General features: G+C 38.2%; 1 pseudogene; it reads right to left on the reverse strand.

Annotated features, from left to right (window-relative positions):
• Positions 1–4,502: 4,502 nt before the first annotated feature.
• On the reverse strand, positions 4,503–6,025 carry LOC116271828 (annotated as a pseudogene).
• Between the last annotated feature and the right edge of the window lie 6,015 nt (positions 6,026–12,040).

The raw sequence follows: 12,040 nt of genomic DNA on the forward strand, positions 1-12,040 counted from the left end.
AACAGTGATAACAACAAACCCTGGGTGGATAGTTGGGGATGTCTGACTTCCAGAGTTGCCACATTATATAACATAGCCAGTTCTCAACAAGAAATTGAAAAACATACAAAGAAATGGAAAATATGGTGCATATACAGGAAAAGTAGTCATTAGACCTGAGGAAGCCCACATGTTTGATATACTGTGCAAAATTCATAAACAATTATAAATGTTCACAAAACTAAAGGAAATCATGCTTCAAGAATTAAAGGAATTATAAACATGATGTTTACCAAATAGAGAAGATAAAGAGATAAAATCTATATGAGAGAATCAAATAAAAATTTTACATTTGAAATGTAGTTCATTAGGGTGCAGGGGCATAGCAGAGGGTGGAGCTCAAAAGCACGTTTGAGCTCACAAGAATAAGAAATCTTAAAAGTAGGAACACTTGAGAGGATCTATTCAGAGGAACAGAAAAAAAGAAAAAGCAGAAACCTGTGGGACACCATCAAGTGTACCAACTTACACATAATGGGACTTCCAATAAAAAAAAAAAAGCAGGCCATTAAGCACATTTTGAAGAAATAATGGCTGAGAACTTTCCAAATTTTATGAAAATTTACATACTAAGAAGTTCAATAAACTGAGTAAAATAAATACATCTACACCAAGACAAATGATATTCAAACTTATCAAAAGACAAGAGAAATTTGAAAGATGCAAGAGAAAAATGACTGATCAGGTGCAAGAGATCCTCAATAAGATTACTAATTTCTCATTAGTAAAAAATAGAGGCCATATAAGGCAGTGGGATGGCATTCAATGTGCTGAAAGGAAAAGATTCAAATAAGAATTCTGTAACAAGATTATTAAAAAATGAAGGAGGAAAGAAATGACAGAATTCAACACTAGCAGACCCATCATATAAGAAACACTAACAGGTAATCAATCTTTTAACCTGAAATGAAGGAATGATGGGCAGTGACTTGAATCTACATGAAGAGATAAGGAACATCATTATAGGTAAATATAATACTCAATGTAAATGCATTTTTGTTTGTAACTCTTCTCCTATCTGACTTGAAAGACATCAGCATAAAGCAATATTGAGAAAACTGTTGACGGGTTTATAATGTACAAAGATGTAATGTGTATTGTGGGCGGAAAGCAACCCAGGTGGCAAAGCAAGAGGCTGAGGGCACAGCCTGTTCCAATATAATAAAGAAAATAGTTAGAATAAGAAAAGTTATAATAGAAATAGGATATAGAGATGATCATATATGAATATTATTAATCATTAGCTTTAGTATCAATCTCTCTTTTACTATTACAATAATCTCTGTTTTATTATTATAACTGAGGAAAAACCAGGCCATACAGACTCAGGAGCTGAAGGGACATCGTGAGAAGCAACCAGAAGACAGTGGGCAAATGACATGAATAGACTAGGACTTCTGACCCAGGAATTTTACTTTTAGGTGTCACTCAAGAGAAATAAAAATATATATCCACACACGATTTTGTTCATGGATGTTTATACCAGCATTATTTATAATAGCCCAAAGTAGAAACAACCTAGATGTCCATTAACTGATGAACAAATAAGCAAAACATGGTGTATCCACACAATGGAATATTATTAGGCAATGAAAAGGAATGATGAATTGACACATGCTACATCATGGATTAACCTTGAAAACATGCTAAGAAGTCAGTCACAAAAGACCAACATTATATGATTTCATTTATATGAAATGTCCAGAATAGGTAAATCTATAGAGACAGAACATAGATTAATGGTTGTTTAGGGCTGACAGTTTTGGGGCAGGGCATGGCCTGAACCTGCGAATGCATATGGGATTTCTTTTTGTGATGATAAAAACATTCTAAAATTGAGAGTGTTGAACGTTACACAACTCTGTATGCTAAAAACCATTGAGTTTTATACTTTAAAATTAGAGTAACTTCTATGATATGTGACTTGTATCTCAATAAAATTATTTTTAAAAGATTACAAAACAGGGAGAAAAGCAAGACAAAAGAACTATGAAAATTTTAGGCAATAAATGTAAATGGAGCTAAATTTCCAGTTGAAGACAAAGATTGACAGACTGAATTTAAAAATATAAGAGATTAAAACAACCAAGTATATGTTATTTAAAAGATACACTGAAAGGTTGAATGTAAAATCCTGGTAAAGTTAGCAGATATATTTCAACAGTAGAGAACTTATGTATTATACTATTATGGGGCAAAATAGACAAAAACTATGACACATTGCTAGAAAAAGTTACCATATAATAAAAATTTCAACTCATCATGTAGTTACTAAAAAGCCCAAATTTCTGTGCATCTAATATCTTTGCCTTAAAATACATGAAGCAAAGTTTATAGAAACAAAATGAAAAATTAACAAATCTATCACCAATGTTTTAGCATATCTTTCTCACTGTTTGAGTCATCAAGCAGATCAAAAAATCAGTAAGGATAAAGAAGATTTTAATAGCACAATTAACATGTATATTTAAGTATACTTTTAGATAAAACACTTTATCAAGCAAGTGGTAGGCCACATAACATGGGAGTTAAGGATACTGCCAAGAGAGGGTTGAAGTGATAGACCATGCAACCTAAGTTTGATAGGGAGGTAAAACAAAGACAAAGGATGGTTCATATGGGTGAAGTAAATGGGTCTGTGAGCTATGGTTGAAGAACTGACGTCTTGAGATTGATAGAGTGAGATTCTTAAAAATGTTGTCAAATTGTATAGTGGCCAGATTTATTTCAGAGGTAATTAGTCATGAGTGATTACAAGGTCCAGAGTGTCGCCATGGAAGTGGATTGCTGAAATGGGGTAGAAGTCATGGAAGATAAAGAGATTAAGATACTGAAAGTTCAGAATGCTGAGTGAGTCATTAACTTAGATTTGAAATACCCCAGGACTTCAGCACTGGGAATGGAAAAGAAGACAAATGAAACATGTGTTTAATGTTAATTGAATGGAGGAACATTAGCAGTAATTGGTAGAATCTGCAACCAAAGAAGATGGGGTTAGAGCTGACTGCATGAACTGAGGTTTTCACAAAGTAGATGTGTGAAGTTGTGGAAGCAGTAGTATAAAATTAAAAGGATACTGATCCCATCACTTGACCCAGCGCTGAATTGAATGTGGAAGAAATAGCAGCCTCCACTTGATGGCGTGGCAAGAGATGTGTTATCCAGAGATCACTCTATTTAAATTAAAGTCAGAGAAGAAAGTTAACCATCAGCGAAGGACCACAGTTTGTTAAAGTGTAATGGATGTTTTAAAAGGCACAATGGAGAGTTAAGAGATTAAGCCGTCAGTGTAAATTTAGTCAGGGAAAAAGAAATAGTAATTAATAAGGCATGACAGCTTTATACATATAACCCACATATGAGATAAATTTGTAAGAGCGATAAGAAAAGGTCTCATAAGAACATACATGAGGGAACAATTATTTCTATGTGCCTAGGGTGTGTGTGTGGGTGGGGGGGGGTGGATTGTGGAAATGAAGGGAAAGCTGAAGAACAAAAGTGATATTTGAGAGTTGGATCTTTAAGCATGAGTTAATAATGGCTGAAGGTGGTGAGGGCATCCCAGATAGAAAAAGCATTAGGAAAAAAAAAAAAAAAAACAAGTCTGAAACTACATAGTACAGCTAGGAGAAATAAATCCTGGGTATTAGTGTATAAGATGCATGGAAATGAATGACTGCAGATGAGATTGGAAAGGTAGACTAGGTTAGGTTATGAAAAATCTTGAACTCCATGCTAAGGAATTTAGCTATAATTCTGTAAGTAATGGACATGAATGAGGGACTGTAAGCAAAGGAATACTCAGATTGGACTTTTAGAGAGATGTGTGGATGGCAGGGGGGAAGATTGGCAAAGAGAAAATCTGGGGGACTAAGAGATTTTTGTGAGAAATGATGAGAGCAAAGTCTAGGTCAGTGGCAGTGGGGTAAGAGAGGAAGGGACTGATACAAGAGATTTTTTTCAAAGTGAAATAAAGAAAACTTGATAAGTGGCTACATGTGGGCATTGGAGACGTCAAGACTATTCTAGACTTTCTGACTTGAACCATATTGATGGTGATGCCATTAGCAATGTAAGTTAGTAGAAGAAGCAGATTTGGAATAGGGAAGATAAGTTCTACGTATATTGAATTTGAGTTGCCTAAAGGGTATCATTTCCTACTGTTGTTTCATTTGATTTTTTTAGTGAAGCTCCTCCCTCTCATTTTCTTTTATGTTTCTACTTGGATCACAGAGAGGAAACTGGAATAATATGAACAGCACTCACGTTTCTGGTGGACATGACAGAGAGCAAAATAGTTTAACCTAGAGATAACCAGGAATCAATCCATCATTCCCTGGGCTGCACACTGGCAGTCTGACTTTGAAATATTTGAGCAAACTTAGATTAAAACTCTAGGGAAGATCTCTTCTCAAAGGATATCTGTACCTACCTTTAAAAAATACTATAAAGCAATGCAATTTTATTTAAATGTGCTTTCCCAAATTCATATACAAAAGATGGTAATCAAAAACATCTAAAAAGGTTTGGAGATGACCCTTTACCAAAACAAGGGTCAAGCTTTGGGTCTTGCCAAGAGATGGTCTTTTTTCATGGTTTAGATAGTAATTTCATTTTGAGTCATGGCTTGTTCCCTTACAGCAGGAAGAGGACCTGAGGCCAAGTTCATACTCTGCTGCACTGGTGGACTGGTGGGGGCTATAATGTTCATCTGAGAGGGCATGGCCTTCCTGGGGTCCTGCCACGTTGTCTGATCAATGTGATTTAAGAAATATTGCTCGCCAGAAGATGTCTTCGCCATCTCCCAGCTTGCTGGCAGAGGTACATCATCAGGTATCTCCAAAGAGGACTGTCGAAGATGTTGAGCTGTGGGTGTAGCAGCTAGGCCAGACTATTCCAGTGGGAGTCCCAGGAGAAACAGCTCCCAACTGCAGAGAAGCTGGAGAGGAATGAGCTGGAACATACTATGAAGTCAGGGCTCCTGTAGTGCCTTTGTCAGTACTGGCCTGTCCGGAGTGGGATTTGGGCTCCTGCGGCTTGAAGGAGTCAGGCAGCTTCCAGAGCCTCATAGGCACTGTCTGGGGTATGTTGGCCATCTTAGGGCTCATGACGGGGCTCAAAAGCGCCTCCAGGTCGGTCTCCAAGTCCTCCTGGACGTGCATGATCTGGTGCCTGGTGAAGAATGCCTATGGCGCCGTCTGGGTCGCTGGGAAGGTTGGGGTGCTGGTTGCCTGGGCCCGGAAGGCGGATCTTGCCCCTGGGAGGATTGCGTAGGCGGCTGCCCTTGGCCCTGGAGGGCCGATAGAGATGGTGGCTACTGCCCACGATCCACAGCTTCTGCCTTCCGCGACATGGAACTCTGACCAGGCGAGCGAGGGCTCCGCCAGGACTCCCCGGCTCGATGGGCCAAGATGACAAAGGTGGCAAGGGCTTCGGGCCAGATGGCACTGGGTGGCTGGAGCGGCCCTCTTCTCTCTCTCAGGGCCGCTGGGTGGGTAGGGGGGTGCGCCACGGCCCCTCAACCCCCATCCTGCCCCTCCGCCCCACGCTGCTCCCTGGCTCTACTGACTGGTCTGTGTACCTACTTTTGATAAGCTTTATAAAGTCACTAGAGCCATTTAATTTCTCAAACAAGAATAACCACCCCACAGGTTAACTCTTAAGGAATTGCAAAAGTTAATTAAGATAAAACGCTTCTTTTTCCTTAGAAGCCAAGGGTTTGTCCCACAAAGATAAATCAAGTATTTTTTTTTCTTGAATTTCTTTTTCTGTCAAGCCATTTTTATTTATTATGTCCAATGCCACTGAACTCTTTAATTTCTATAGATTCTAAAAATAAATCCCCTACAGGAGAAAAAATAATGTACAAATAGAGAAAATAAGCCAACACCATGACATGGAGCAGCATGCACAACTGGCTATGCACTAATAAACAGCATCCAAGAAGACACTGGGTTCTTAAGAACATTTCCTTAATTACCGTCATGATCTGTGCCTTTCAAGAATAACAGTATGTGCAGTATTTTATCATTGGCAGTAAGATCTCTATTTTCATTAGGGTTTTTCAAGTCATGACATGTAAACAAAGATGTCTGTCATACATTCCTAGGAAAGTGAGATAAGAAACCTTTCAGCTACAAAGTGTTTATCATTTTGAAAATGTTTTAACATAAATGATAGATTTATGAAACTTTAAATGAAACGTCAAGAATTCTAGCATACTCAAAAGTTTCAAGGTATAGATGATTTTGTTTTTGTTTCCACTAACCCAGAGCAAGTTATTTCTTTTGCTTTTGGCAACTCCACCACCAATTTCCTCTTCGTTTAATTTAGTTTATTTTGTGTAATGAGCAAAGCTTGTAACCCAATCTTCCCGGATCCTTTTTTAATTTTTTTTATTTTTTTAATGTTCTCTTCTTGAACTATCTCCCAGTTTCCTCTGTTCTAAAACTGGTGTAATGTAATTTTGATTCTGAATGTTATTTGGGGTGAGAAAACAAACTGAGATTGAAACTCTAATGGGAAAAAGAGAAAATGCCATAATACCTATTTGCCTGTACTTCGTATTTCTCTTTCTCAAGAGACATTTGCTCGACTTATAACTTGGCTTTCTACTATTGTATTCTTCCTCTGTTTGTGCCCAGAAACTTCACACTGATTCCACACCTTTCAGTCTTCTAGATCAACCCTGGATCTGATTTAGTAGATAAAAAAAATAGAGATTAGAAAAAGAAATGTAAAATAGCATGAGGAAACTGCAGAAAAAGAAAAACAAAGAGGGAACCAGAATATCTGAACATGGACCCAATCGAATTTATAAAGCAGATAAACTCTTATCTTGGTGCCTTCTATTTCTATTCAGCCTCCTTTCCCATCCCCACCCTCCTACATTTTCACTTTCCCCCTGTTCATGCCTAGCCTTCTTACAGGGCCTTGCCATTTGCTGTCTCATCAAAGTGGCCTTGCCATTTGCTGTTTCCTCTAGTAGAAATATTAGTGGGCACATCTAAAAGTATTATCCCTGCCCCAGGCTTTTGCATTTTACTAAATGTCTATTGCAGACTAGAATGCTTTTGAGACCCAAAGAATGAATTACTGATGATTTAATGGAATTTGATTCACCATTTCTATAACGGTGTTCTTTGTGTCACTACTTCCATACCTCTCACTTTCATATATGCTTCCCCACAAAAAACTCATTCTTCTAGCTATCTCAGTATGACCAGGCCTTGTACTTGGTCAATTCCCAGAAGATGTTAGTACTCTCACCAGGAAAGTATGTGGTGGATAAATGTGTGGGGGGTTGCGGGAGGGAGGACAATACCTAAATGTACACACACACACACACACACACACTCAAGAAGGGACAGATTGCAAACTTTACTGAGAGCTATAATTCCATTCTCAGAGTGATAAAGAGCCTTCCAATCCATCCAAACAACAAACAATAACATAAGAACCTCTCCCACAAGAGACATTTGCTCGACCATTGCATTCAGGGAAAGAGGATTTTTATCTGTTTTAAGAAACTCATCTTGTATCTATAATCACCTGATTGCTAGCTTATTCTTGAATTCTTTTACAGTGAAATATGATTATCATATCTGTGATGCAGGCTTAAAAACACGCTTTTTAAGAGTTATACAGAATCTAACTGTTCGGCAAGTCTCTCTCTCTCCCTCTCTTGTGTGCACATGCGTGCGCGCGTGCGTGAGGGTGTGTGTGTGTATTCTATTTGATTTAGCTTTTCTCCATTTTTGCAGGGGAATAGTATGTACTATAGGGGCAGATACTTCTGCCTTGTTGCTCTAGGAAACTCTAGGAGACAGCCAAGATAGCCTTCAGAAATATGAGAGGAGAGAAGAACTACATAGAGGCTTAACTCTATTTAAGGCCACCTTGGTCTTAAAGATGGACTGGGGAAAGAGAAGGAGAAAGAGGGAGAGAAAATACTAACCTTGCCAGACCATAAGGAAATCATATGCTTTAGTATGAAGTTCTTCTATGATCCATTTGAAAAAGAACAGTTTGAATAAATAAAACACAGATAGAGGTATAATAAATTGGATTTATTATTATTGTCTACCAATATCTGTTCTCCCCTTTTTCCTGGGCACACAGCTTAGACTACATTTCCCAGCCTCTCTTGCCGTTAGGTTAGACCATCTGACTAAATTCGCTCCAGTGGAATAGAGCAGAAGTTACATGTGTTAATTCCAAGACTTGCCCATAGAACCTCCACACATGCACTTCGGAACTTTGACTCTCCACAGAAAGGAATGGTGAAAACCAAACCAACATTGGAAACCACATGTTGAAAGTAGAAAGGCCACCTAGTGACCTCCATATTCACCCTCGTTGCTGTACAAACAAGAATTGACCCTCTGTTGCATTTGAATCATTACATATTTGGGTTAATTTATTATAGCAGTTTAGTCTACCCTACTGTGATCCTTGAGAGTATGATATCCACTACCATATGCAGCACAATGCGCAGCATAGAATGGGTGCTCAATAAATAATTGTTGAATTAATGAGATACTACACCAGCCCCTTCATGAAAGATCTCCTAAAATGTGTAATTACTATGGAATGCTAAGTTGCAAAATTCCTTCATTCACACATAATTTTATTCATTTTAAATGGTAATTGATATTTAAGTATTGAACACTTATTTATTACCATCTTTTACAAGAAATCCTGATAAGGTAGATGATATTATCTTCATTTAACACATGAGGAAACTGAAACTCAGAGAGTTAAGGCACTTTTCCAAGGCCACACAGCTCCTACATAGCTAAGCCAGGATTCAAATTCAAACCTGTATGACTACAAAACTCTTTCCAATACATCATGCTTCCTTAAACATATGTTTGGTTTAATGCATTACATTTTAGTTTAGATCTGTAATCTTGAGGATATAATGATTCAGAGCAAAGTGTAATCACTTGAAACCCAGTAAGTCCCTCAATAAAGTTCTTAAACATGAGCTATATAATCTTACTGAATTAATATAACTATTTTATTAATCTGGTAATCAACTTATGACCTCTGACCTCTTACACTCTTTTTTTTTTTTTTTTTTTCTGAGAACGAGTCATCTTGCTCTGTTGCCCAGACTGGAGTGCAGTGGCGTGATCTCGGCTTACTGCAAGCTCCGCCTCCTGGGTTCGTGCCATTCTGCTGCCTCAGCCTCCCAAATGGCTGGGACTACAGGTGCCCGCCAAGACGCCAAGCTAATTTTTTGTATTTTTTGTAGAGACGGGGTTTCACTGTGTTAGCCAGGATGGTCTCGATCTCCTGACCTTGTGATCTACCCGCCTCGGCCTCCCAAAGTGCTGGAATTACAGGCATGAGCCACTGTGCCCGGCCAAAGACCTCTTACACTCTAAGTGATATTTAAATATATAGTAAATATAGGCTCGGTATGGTGGCTCATGCCTGTAATCCGAGTGCTTTGGGAGGCTGAGGTGGGAGGAACTCTTGAACCCAGGAGTTCAAAACCAGCCTGGGCAACATAATAAGACCCCGTCTCTATAAAAAAACAGGCCAGGTGTAGTGGCACATGCTTGTAGTCTCAGCTACTTGGGAGGCTGAGGTAGGAGGATTGCTTGAGCCTGGGAAGTCAAGGCTGCAGTGAGCCATGATTGTTCCATTGCATTCCATCCTGAGTGACAGAGTGAGACTCTGTCTCAAAATAGATAGATATAAATATAAATAGATAGATATAGGTATAGATATACAGAGAGAGTAAATATAGTAAAAACTCAGCTAAAAGGCTAGGTGACTGAATTTGAGACAGCATGGTGAGATGATTTCCTGCTGAAGCATCAGGAAGCAATGGAAAATGATTTATATTTTAGTCCTCATGTTTTTGGGATATCTTTCAAAATTCAGGAATTCATTTTCTGATCATAGAACAAACCGACGCAATGGTGTCCAAAACTACAGAAATATACTCTGGGTTTTTTTAATTAGACATTGGAGTTGCGAATAGAAATATAAGAGTGCCTGGGGATTTCATCTCCACTGCTTTATCTTCTCTGCTGCCAGAGGTCCCAAGTGGCTCTGTCATAGCCTCTGTTACCCTGTGAACTGAAGGTACTGAGAGATCCATAGATAGGACATTGAGACATACCAGAAGCTGGGAAATGGACTAAGTGGCCTTTTGAAGATGTGGCAGGAAACTCACTCAGGAGAAGTGGGCATTACTGGATCCTTCTCAGAAGAATCTCTACAGAGATGTGATGGAGAAAACCTCCAGGAACTTGGCTTCTGTAGGAAACAAATAGGAAGATCGGAACATTGGAGATGAGTTCAAAAATCCTGGGAGAAATCTAAGAAGTTATATTATGGAGAGACTGTGTGAAAGTAAAGAAGGTAATCATCATGGGGAAACCTTCAGCCAGATTCCAAATCTTAATGTGAAGAAGAAAAGTCCTATCAGAGTAAAACCATGTGAATGTAGTGTGTGTGGAAAAGTTTTCATGTCATTCATCTCTTGACAGGCACATCATACGTCACACTACACAAACCGTGAGTGTGGGGAATGTGGAGATAAGTCACATAAATGTAAACAATGTGGGAAAGCCTTAATTTCTCTCAAGACTGAATAGAGTAACACACACTTTGATTTTCTCAGTTCATTTTGTAAACATCAGAGAACACACACAGGAGAGAAAGCTTATAAATGTAAACAACGTAGTAAAACCTTCAGTTTTTTCAGTATGCATAGAATATATGAAAGAACTCACACTAGAGAGAAACCCTATGAATGTAAGCAATGTAGGAAAGCATCCCATTGTCCCAGTTTCATTTAATGATATAAAAGGGTTCACAGTGGTTTAAAAACCCCTATGCAACTAAGAAACGTGGCAAAGCATACAGTCTTTCCAGTTCCCTTCAAAAACATAAAAGAACTCATATTGGAGAGAAACTCCACAAATGTAAGAAATGTGGTAAAGGCTTCAGTTGTTCCAGTTCCATGCAAAGACATGAAAAATATTATTCTGAAGAAAAACCTTATGAATGTGCAAAATGTGGTAAACCCATCAGATGTTCCAGTTTCCTTAGAATACATGAAAGGACTCCCAGTGGAGAAAAACTCTATGAATGTTAGAAATGTGGTAAAGTCTTCAGATGCTCTGGTTCTCTTTGAGCATATGAAAGAACTCATACTGGAGAGAAACTCTGTGAATGCAAGAAACATGGGAAAGCATGCAATTTTCCCAGTTCTCTTTAAAAACGTGGAAGAACTCGTACTGGAGAAAATCCCTATGAATGTAAGAAATGTAGTAAAGTCTTCCGTTTTTCCAGTAATGTTCAAAAACATGAAAGGACTCATACTGGAGAGAAGCTCTTTTAATATAAGAAAATGTGGTAAAAGATTCAAATTTCCCAATTGCTTTCAAAGACATGAGAGGGTTCACAATGAAGAAAACCCTTATGACTGTAAGAAAGGTGATAAAGCCTTCAGTTTTTCCAGTTCTTTTTGAAAACATAGAAAGACTCACAGGGAAGAAAACCCTTATGAATGTAAACATATGGTTAGGCCTTCAGTTCCAGTTCCATTGGCAGATATGAAAAAACTCGTTCCTGAGAAAAACTTTATGAATGTAAATCATAGTTGGAAGGCCTTCATTTCTCTCATATCCATTGAAAGACACATGATAATGCACACTGGAGAGGGATCTTACAAATAAGAAGGCACATTGGATTAAAACCCTAGTAGTTTGTAAAATATAGGAAAGTCTTCTATTTTAATAATTACTTCAAAAGTCATGTGAAAATTCCCACTGGAAACTACTCCTATAAATCTAAGTAATTTGGAATGCCTGATGCTTGAGAAAAATGCACATAAATGAAATGTTATACAAGTTATAAATATATTTATCTGCAGCTCATTCTTTTTTTTAAATAAAGATGGGATCTCACCCTGTCACCCAAGGCTGGAGTGCAGTGACATGATAATGGCTCACTGCAGCCTCAAACTCCTGGGCTC

Source organism: Papio anubis, chromosome X (assembly GCF_008728515.1).
Source record: "Papio anubis isolate 15944 chromosome X, Panubis1.0, whole genome shotgun sequence".
Classification (NCBI taxonomy): Eukaryota; Metazoa; Chordata; class Mammalia; order Primates; family Cercopithecidae; genus Papio; species Papio anubis.